The sequence below is a fragment of the Neomonachus schauinslandi genome, chromosome 4 (assembly GCF_002201575.2).
Source record: "Neomonachus schauinslandi chromosome 4, ASM220157v2, whole genome shotgun sequence".
NCBI lineage: Eukaryota > Metazoa > Chordata > Mammalia > Carnivora > Phocidae > Neomonachus > Neomonachus schauinslandi.
Genome location: NC_058406.1, coordinates 105970066 through 105980193, shown reverse-complemented (window position 1 = coordinate 105980193; position 10128 = coordinate 105970066). Strand labels below are relative to the sequence as shown.

The window sequence follows — 10128 nt, the reverse complement described above, 5'->3', positions numbered from 1 at the left end:
ATCGAGCCCCGCATCGAGCCCCGCATCGAGCCCCGCATCGAGCCCCGCATCGAGCCCCGCATCGAGCCCCGCATCGGGCTCCCTGCTCAGCGGGAAGCCTGCTTCTCCCTCTCCCACTCCCCCTGCTTGTGTTCCCTCTCTCGCTGTATCTCTCTCTGTCAAATAAATAAAAAATCTTAAAAAAAAAAAAAAGAGTGTTCTTATATCAGCTCAATTAATGCCTGCTTGACTATACTGATGTATCCAGCACTGTTTTTTGTAAGCATTATTGTTTGTTAATATACGCAAAAGTCAAGATGAATATAAAGATCTGCTTTGTAAAACTTAGAATTTTTGATTGCTGTGTTTAAAAGGGAGAGATGAGGAATTAGCTAGTACCTTTTCCTAATATCTGTTATGATATTTGCCTTTATCTCAAATAACCAAGGAATGGTGCTCTTGTTTGTTCTGTCCTAGAGAAGAGATATTAATACTTTCTTTCTCCCTCTTTTGTTCATGCCTGGCCACACACACTCTTCCACCTTGTCCTGCTCACACAGCTGAAGCTCAGGAGGCGCTCACTGGCTCAGGCCTGAGGTAGAATAACCGTCCTCATTGGTTCAAATGAACTGGAACTGTGTTATTCAATAGACAGTCCAAACCAGAGTTAGCTCATCAGCAGCACACAAAGAATTCCACCCTCTTGTTACCGCTTCCTGCTCAGTAAATACTATCTCCTACAATCAGTGCTAGTGTGACAGGTCTGAACAGAAAAGGGACCCCTGATCAGCTTGTTTTTCCTGAATCACCAGAGATGTTCCCCATAAATAACATCATATTCAAAGGAACACAAATGGCTTCCCAGGGAGGAAAGAAATGTCATGTTAGTAACTCTGGGACCCTAAAAAAGTTACTTACTGTATGAACTTGAATTTACTCAACATGGGAATAAAGGAACCAACTGAGAGGGCTGTTAGAGCATTCGAGCAATGATACAGGGCTCAGCACAGTGACTGGCACAAATACTTCAATCTTTTTCCTTTGCAGGGTCCTTAGACCAATTTTATAATATAGTTTTCTATTTGTGTTTGATATTTTAAATAGTTTTTTTTTTAAAGATTTTATTTATTTATTTGAGAAGGAGAGAATGAGAGAGAGAGAGCACATGAGAGGGGGGAGGGTCAGAGGCAGAAGCAGGCTCCCTGCCGAGCAGGGAGCCCGATGCGGGACTCGATCCAGGGACTCCAGGATCATGACCTGAGCCAAAGGCAGTCGCTTAACCAACTGAGCCACCCAGGCACCCAATAGTTTTTTTTTTTTCTAAGATTTTATGTGTTTATTTATTTGACAGAGCGAGAGATAGCAAGAACAGGAACACAAGCAGGGGGAGTGGGAGAGGGAAAAGCAGGCTTCCCGCCGAGCAGGGAGCCCGATGCGGAGCTCGATCCCAGAATCCTGGGATCATGACCTGAGCCGAAGGCAGATGCTTAATGGCTGAGCCACCCAGGCGCCCCAATAGTTTTTTGTTTGTTTGTTGCTCTGTTGCTGGTGAATAGAAATACAGTTGACTTTTATATACTGAACTTTTTGTAATCCATCAATCTTACTAAAATTATTTGTAATACTTTTTATGAAGTTTTATGTAATCATTTCATCTATGCATAATGACAACTTTGCTTCAGCCTTCCTAATCCTTGTTTTTTAATTATTTATCTTTTCTGGCTGTACTATAGGACCTTCAGCAAAATGCTGAAGAGAAGCCAAAGATACTGAGCATCCTTATCTTGATTTTGAATAAAGTATCTTCAGTGTTTTACAATTAAGAACGATGACTGCTATAGGGTTTTTTGGTTGATATCCTTCATCAAGTTAAACATTCTTAGTTTGCTGAAAATTTTTTTTAATCATGAATGGGTGTTGAACCTTATCAAATGTATTTTCCATATTAACTGAAATGACTATGTTTTTATCTCCTCTGCTAATGTTGTAAATGACAATTACAGCTTTTTAAGTTATTTTTTTTAAAGATTTTATTTATTTATTTGAGAGAGAGAATGAGATAGAGCATGAGAGGGGGGAGGGGCAGAGGGAGAAGCAGACTCCCCGCTGAGCAGGGAGCCCGATGCGGGACTCGATTCCACGACTCCAGGATCATGACCTGAGCCGAAGGCAGTCGCTTAACCAACTGAGCCACCCAGGCGCCCTTTAAGTTATTTTTTAGAAGATTTTATTTATTTATTTGAGAGAGAGAAAGAGCATAAGCAGGGAGGAGGGGCAGAGGGAGAGGGAGAAGCAGAATCCCCACTGAGCAAGGAGCCCGATGCAGGGCTTGATCCCAGGACCCTGGGATCATGACCTGAGCCAAAGGCAGATGCTTAACCAACAGAGCCACCCAGGCGCCCCTACAGCTTTTTAAGTTAAAGCAATTTTTTACTCCTTAGATAAAGCCAAGATCCTATTTGCTACATTTTGTTTAGGAGTTTTCTATGTCCATGAGTGATAATGACCTTTAATTTTGTTTTTCAAATTAGATTTAATTTTATTTCTCATATCAAGATTATTTATAGTAGTTTCATATAATCAGTTGATATGGATTCTTTTTTTCTTTGAAAAATTTGTATAAGATTCGAATGACCTGCTTTTTGAAAGTTTGAAATAATTTACTAAAAAATGAATTGGATCTAGTGCTTTTCCTGGGAAGATTTTTAACTATCAACTCAATTTCTCTAATGATAATTGGGCTATTTGGGCTTTCTATTTTTTAATTGAGACATTTTGTTAAGATAAAAAAATATATTTTCCTAGGGATTTGTCCATTTGGTCTACATTTTTAAATTAATTAGTTAATTAATTAAGATTTGTAGTATATATGTATATTTTATTAAGTTTTTATTTTAATTCCAGTATAGTTAACATACAGTGTTATATTAGTTTTAGGTGTATAATTAGTGATTCAACAATTCTTACAATGCCGGTGCTCATCACAAGTACACTCCTTAATCCCCACCACCTATTTAACCCATCTCCCCATCCACCTCCCCTCCGGTAACCATCAATTTTCTATAGTTAAGAGTTTGTTACTTGGTTTCTCTCTCTCTTTTTTTCCCTTTGCTCATTTGTTTTGTTTCTTAAATTCCACATATGAGTGAAATAATATGGTATTTCTCTTTCTCTGCCTTATTTTGCTTAGCTCTCTAGCTCCATCCATGTTGTTGCAAATGACAAGAGTTTGTTCTTTTTTATGGCTGAATAATATTTGTGTGTGTGTGTGTTTGCATATCTTTATCCATTCATCTACTGATGGACACTTGAGCTGCTTCCATAATTTTGGTATTATACATAATGCTGCAAAAAACATAGGGGTGCATGTAACCCTTTAAATTAGTGTTTTTCTATTTTTTTGGGTAAATACCCAGTAGTTTGATTACTGGATCACAGGGTAGTTCTATTTTTAACTTTTTAATGAAACTCCATACTGTTTTCCACAGTGGCTATACCAGTTTGCATTCCCACCAACAGTGCATGACAGTTCCTTTTCCCCCACATCCTTGCCAACACTTGTTTCTTTTTTATTTTAGCCATTCTGACAGGTGTGAGGTGTATCTCACCATAGTTTTGATTTGTATTTTCCTGATGATCAGTGATGTTGAGCATCTTTTCATATGTCTATTGGCCTTCTGTTTGTCTTTGGAGAAATTTCTGTTCATGTCTTCTGCCCATTTTTTAATTGGATTATTTGGGTTTTGGGTATTGAATTATATTGATTCTTTATATATTTTGGATATTAGCCCTTTATTGGATATATCATTTACAAATATCTTCTCCCATTCAGTAGGCTGCCTTTTAGTTTTGTTGATGTTTCCTTCACTGTGCAGAAGCTTTTTATTTTGGTGTAGTCCTAATAGTTTATTTTTGCTTTTCTTTCCATTGCCTCAGGAGACATATCTAGAAAAATGTTGCTACAGCTGATGTCAGAAAAATTATTGCCTGTGTTCTCTTCTCTTCTAGGATTTTTTTGGTTTCAGGTTTCACATTTAGGTCTTTTACCCATTGTGAATTTATTTTTGTGTATAGTATAAGAAAGTGGTCCAGTTTAATTCTTTTGCATGTAGCTGTCCAGATTCCCCAACACCATTTGTTGAAGACTGTCTTTTTCTCATTGTATATTCTTTCCTACTTCACTGACGACTAACTGACCATATAATTGTGGGTTTATTTCTGGGTTTTCTATTCTGTTCCATTGATCTATGTGTCTATTTTTGTGCTAGTACTATTATTTATTTTTATCTTCTCTTTTTCTTTATGAATTTTACCATAGAAATACTTAACATTTCAAAGAGCCAATCTGGGTTTTCTTTATTTACTGTTCCTTTATGCCATTAATTTCTACTCTTATGTTTATGATCTCCTTTCTATTTTCTTTGTATTTACTCTATTTTTAACTATTTCTTGTATTGGAGGCTTAGCTCATTAATTTTGAGCCTTCCTTCTTTCTAAAGTGAGTTGTTTAGACTACAAAATTTCTTATAAATATCAAACTTTGGTATTTAGTATTTTTATTATTTATCAGTTCTAGGAATTTAAATTTTCCATTATTGTTTCTTTTTTAATCCATAAGTTATTTGGCAGTTTTTAAATTTTTTTCTATAAGGATTTAAAATACATATTTTTAAAATTAACTCTAATTTAATTGCACTAAGGTGAGAGAATGTGTTTTCTAATAATGATTCTTTTAAATCTATAGAGACTTGTTTTATGGTCTAGAAGATAATCAATTTTTATGAAAGGGTCAAATGAGAAGAATGCATATGGTCCAGTTGTTAAGTAGGGGGTTGTGTACATGATGTATAAGTCACGTTATTTAAGAGTGTTTTTCAGGGGCGCCTGGGTGGCTCAGTCAGTTAAGCGGCTGCCTTCGGCTCGGGTCATGATCCCGGGGTCCTGGGATCGAGCCCCACATCGGGCTCCCTGCCCTGCGGGAAGCCTGCTTCTCCCTCTGCCACTCCCCCTGCTGGTGTTCCCTCTCTCGCTGTGTCTCTCTCTGTCAAATAAATAAAATCTTTAAAAAAAAAAAAAGAGTGTTTTTCAAATATTCTCTATCTTTACTTTTTTGTCTGCTTCCCTGATCAGTTATTGCAGTATTTATCCCACAAATCAGAAGATTAAAATAAGAATTTTTTCACAATGTATGTGGGTTAGAAATTCATCATCTTGATGGCAGTTAGTTAGTGCCAGGCCCTTTACTATTTGCATTGTCTTACCCTCAAAAGGCCACAAAGAGCTAGGCTGGCTATTACTATCCTTACTTAGCACAAAAAAGACAGAAGATCAGAAAGATTTGGTATCTTGCCCAAGACTGTACAGCATTAAATAAGAAAATTCAAAAAATAAAATGAATATGTAGGGGCGCCTGGGTGGCTCAGTTGGTCAAAGGTTTGCCTCTTGATTTTGGCTCAGGTCATGATCTCAGGGTCCTGGGATCAAGCCCTGCATCAGGCTCCCCGCTCAGTGGGGAGTCTGCTTGTTTCTCTCTCCCTCTGCCCCTCCCCCTCCTCTCACACGCACAACTCTCTCTGTCTCTCCCAAATAAATACATCTTTTTAAAAAAAATCAAACTTAAAAAAAATCAATAAAATAAAATGAATACATAAACATATTTCATATATCTCTTTGAATGTACAAAAATGGGAAATTATCAACATAATTTCCAGAGCTAAGTCTCTATCATATTTCAAGTACAGGCGAAACTGATCTACATATTGCTGTACTTAGCAGTAAGTTTAAAGAAGCATGTGGTCTAAGAGAACTCTCTGTGCTGATGGAATGTAGTCTAATGTAGCCACTAGCCACATGGGGCTATGCTTCAAATGTGGCTAATGTAAGGAAATGAATTTTAGATTTTATTTAATTTTAATTAATTTAAATGTAAATAACCACCTGTGGCTAGTGGCCACCCTATAGGACAGCACCGTCTAAAGGCGTAAGAATAAAGAGAAACCAAAACTCTAAATACTTAATAATTGGTTGCAATCTTTGAAAGAACAGTAAATACAAAGTGACGGTGTAAATGAACAAGAAGTAATAGTCTATTTAAAAATATTTCCAAATTATGTTTTATCAAACACTAAAATTCAAAGATGTTAATAGGTATTCCTTGAAAATCATCACTATCATCAAAATGTTGCTAGCAATATTTTTTCTAAAATATACTTTACCAGATCTATGGAGAAAAATATATCAAAATCACATATAATTATTACTGTGCTCAATTCTCCTTGCAAATATATTTTATACCCTAGAATACCAGGAAATCCCTGACTAGTCACCTAATGAATATATGGTTTTAGGTCTGCTTATTGTGCATAAACAATATTTAGCACGTTACCCAGAAAAATTTAACATCTAAAGACAACTAAACATTTCCACATATATGTATGACATTATTTAATATGTTGTGGCTATAAGACATTTATATAGTACAAACTTATTTCTCATGACTCTGTGAATGAAAAAAATTTTATGTAAGAAATAGGCTTATAATTAGGTCTGGATCAAACAAGTAAAAAGCTAGACTACTTCAAAATGAACATCTCTTTGAATGAATAAATGAGTAAAGTTCACCAGTCAAATTTGAAACATTTCAGCCACTATTTCTTCTGCATTTTTTTTCTTCAGAGATAATTTTTTCTGCACCCTCTTCCCAACTCCCCTGACTTGCTGGCATACCCATTACATGTATGTTGGTGCACTTAATGATGTCCCACATTTCTATGAGGTTCTGTTTTATTTTCTTCATTCTTTTATTTTCCTCCTTAGGATATTTGCCATTTGGGAGATTTCTATAATAATACAGAAATGATTTATTTGGGTATGCCCTAATTCTTCATAAAGATTGAGTTATTTAAAAGTCTTCACAAACCTTTTAATCTCTAAAATACTTGGTGGTAGTAAATTTGAGATTAAGTTTTAACATCCTATTGAAATTACCATTTGCTTTTTGGGAAGAATTTTAAATTTGATGAAAGTCTTCAAAATATGTAATGCTTTACAAATTTGTGTGTCATCCGTCTGAAGGGGCTATACTAATTTCTGTACCATTCTGATTTTAGTATAAGTGATACCAAAGTGAGCACTCATCATTTTTTTTTTTTATTCTCTCTTCTTCAGATTGTGCAAGCTCAATTACTCGGGATTCATGTTCTCTGACTTTCTTCTGTCAACTGAAGTCTACTGTTGAGCCTAGCTAGTGAATTTTTCATTTTAGTTATATTTTCTAACTCCAGAATTCCCATTTGGCTCTCTTTTATAGTTTGCACCTTTTCAGTGATATTCTCCATTTGATTAGACCCTGTCATCATACCACCCTTTAATTCCTGAGACATGGTTTCCTTGAGTTCTCTGAACATATTTATGATGGCTGCTTTGAAATTTTTGTCTGCTAAGTCCAACATCTGGGCCCCTTCAATTGCCTGCACTTTTTCGCCCCCTGTATATAGGTCACATTTTCCTGTTTCTTCACCAATCTTGTAATTTTTTGTTGACAACTGAGCATTTTAATAATGTATTGTGGCAACTCTAGATATGGATTCCTTCCTCTACCCCAGGGGTTGATGTTATTTGCATGGTAGTTTATTCATTTGTTTGCTGGCTTGTCTGAACTACTTTTTCCTACAGGCTTCAGTATCTGATGCTCCTGCCCATAATTTTTTTTTTTTTGGTTTGTTTTTAATCTTTTCACATGCCCCTAGGTCAGCATAAGCCACTTTTTGGTGAACGGTTATGATTTAAACCCCTTGGAAGTTAGATTTTTACTCTTTGCCATTGGATGTACATACCTTGGAGATTGCTATTATAGTTCAAGGAAGTAGGTTTTTGCCCTCATCCCTCTCCATTAGGCAGGGCTTATATTGCCCCTCTTTAATCACTCCTGTGAGGGTATGGCCTTGGGCCTGCCAAACTGCCAGGGATGTGTGTCATTTATTTTAAAGTCTGGCTTCTTAAGAGTTGCTCCTGGGTCAGAGCAGCTTATTGTTCATCTAGGGTGGCTGGAGGTGGTGCTGAGGCTTGCAGTGTCAGTGAGGCTTGCACCCTGTGGGTTGCTCTGACTGCTCCTGACTGGGTGCAGCCAAGCACACCCTTCTTGACTCCGAAAGTTTTATTGTGATACTAGGAGGGTTCTCCTAGGCTGTGTCTTTTCCCTGATGCTGTTAAACTTCTGATTGCTTGGCCATTTCCTTGATGATATAGTATCACAGAGTTACAGGCACTCTTGGAATTGCTCTTCACCAAGATCCCCATTATTTTCAACAATGCCCTTGGGCACAGAATTGTACTCTGTTCCAAATAAAGTCAGCCCCCTCATACAGTGCCTTAGAGTCCTTCTTCCTTATAACCTGTTTTCCTCTGGGCAGAACCTCTGAGTCACTCATAGAACTGGAGGATAAAGACAGTGTCCCCTTCTCCTGGAGTTACACCTCTGCTCTAAAGTGGGTTCTGGGGGTGGTGGTGGTGGCACTGGTCTGGGGCTGTCTCTCTGGTGCTTCTAGCCTAAGGGTGAATTGGGGTAGGACAATTGGGCAAGTATTCTTGACCTACCACACTTGGGGTAGAGATACAACATGGGTTAGGAGATCTCCTACAGTGAAACTGTACCCTAGACTGTGAGCTGAGGGGAGAGGGGACATCCTGACTGCAGTCCTAGAGTAAGGGCCCCACAATAGTCTTCATAAGACATACTGGGTTGGTGGGGGGTTAGGTCATGGCTCAAGGGCCACAGACTCTTTGTTCTTCCTAAAATTTAGTAGATTCTCTTGATTCTATTGATGGAGTGTTTCTCCATTTACTATATGCCTTTAGAAAATTTCCTGAGGCTTTAAATTATTAGTGTTTTTAAGCTTTCTCCAGTTAAAATGTTTATTAGGGAGAGAATCCACTGTGTCTTCACTCTGCTATTCCAGAAGCCAGTCTTCCGTTTTTATCTTCAATGTACTTCCATTAGAAATAATGGGGGCGCCTGGGTGGCTCAGTCGTTAGGCGTCTGCCTTCGGCTCAGGTCATGATCCCAGGGTCCTGGGATCGAGCCCCACATCGGGCTCCCTGCTCAGCGGAAAGCCTGCTTCTCCCTCTCCCACTCCCCCTGCTTGTGTTCCCTCTCTCGCTGTGTCTCTCTCTGTCAAATAAATAAAATCTTAAAAAAAAAAAAAAAAGAAAGAATGATCCTCGGGCGCCTGGGTGGCTCAGATGGTTAAGCGTCTGCCTTCGGCTCAGGTCATGATCCCAGGGTCCTGGGATCGAGTCCCGCATCGGGCTCTCTGCTCCTTGGGAGCCTGCTTCTCCCTCTGCCTCTCTCTCTGTCTCTCATGAATAAATAAATAAAATCTTTAAAAAAAAAAAAAAAGAAAAAGAAATAATGATCCTCTGGATATATAGCATGTGCTGTGTAAGAAAACATAATGGCTCTTTAGCCATTATTTATAAGTTTTGGGAATATCTGGAAACTTTCCATTCTGAATTTGTAGACTTAAGTGTGAGTTGTCCCTTTTTTCCTAAAAGACATCTTGATTTGCTTGAACACAATAAAGGAGTCTAGTACAAAATTACCAAGTCAGACAAAAGAAGTACAATAGATGCAGTGAGGCACAGAGGTCCACAGAGTGATGATATAAACATCATAAGATTCTTAATAACAATGACACTTATGGGTTTTTCACTGTACACTAAAACAGTGCCCTGGCTTTTTGCTGAGCAGAGAGCCTGTTGTGGGGCTTGATCCCAGGACCCTGGGATCATGACCTGAGCTGAAGGCAGATGCCAAACGAACTGAGCCACCCAGGTGCCCCTAAGCAAGTCTTGAAGAAGGACAAGCCAATCATGCAAAAGGTTGAGAGAAAAGGACTTAAAAGAGAGAACAGAGCATATACAAAATCCTGTGATGGGATAGAGCTTTTTCATGTTTAAGAAATTGAGAGAAGGCTAGAAAATAAGAGAGGGGGGTGGAGAAAGAAAGAAAGAAAAGAAAAGAAAAGAAAGAAAGAAAGGAAGGAGGGAAGAAAAGAAAGAAAGAAAGAGAAAGAAAGAAAGAAAAAGAAAGAAAGAAAGAAAGAAAGAAAGAAAGAAAGAAAGAAAGAAAGAAAGAAAGAAAGAAAGAAA

The 10128-nt window shown here is 37.9% G+C and overlaps 1 protein-coding gene and 1 non-coding gene across 2 annotated transcripts in view; both read right to left on the bottom strand.

Moving 5' to 3' along the window:
• The window catches only part of SPIDR (scaffold protein involved in DNA repair), a 488464-nt gene that overhangs the window by 80376 nt on the left and 397960 nt on the right, over nucleotides 1–10128 (bottom strand). The window lies entirely within an intron of this gene.
• On the bottom strand, nucleotides 7009–7112 carry LOC123324718. The gene has a single exon (XR_006539988.1). It is a non-coding gene; the product is annotated as a U6 spliceosomal RNA (small nuclear RNA).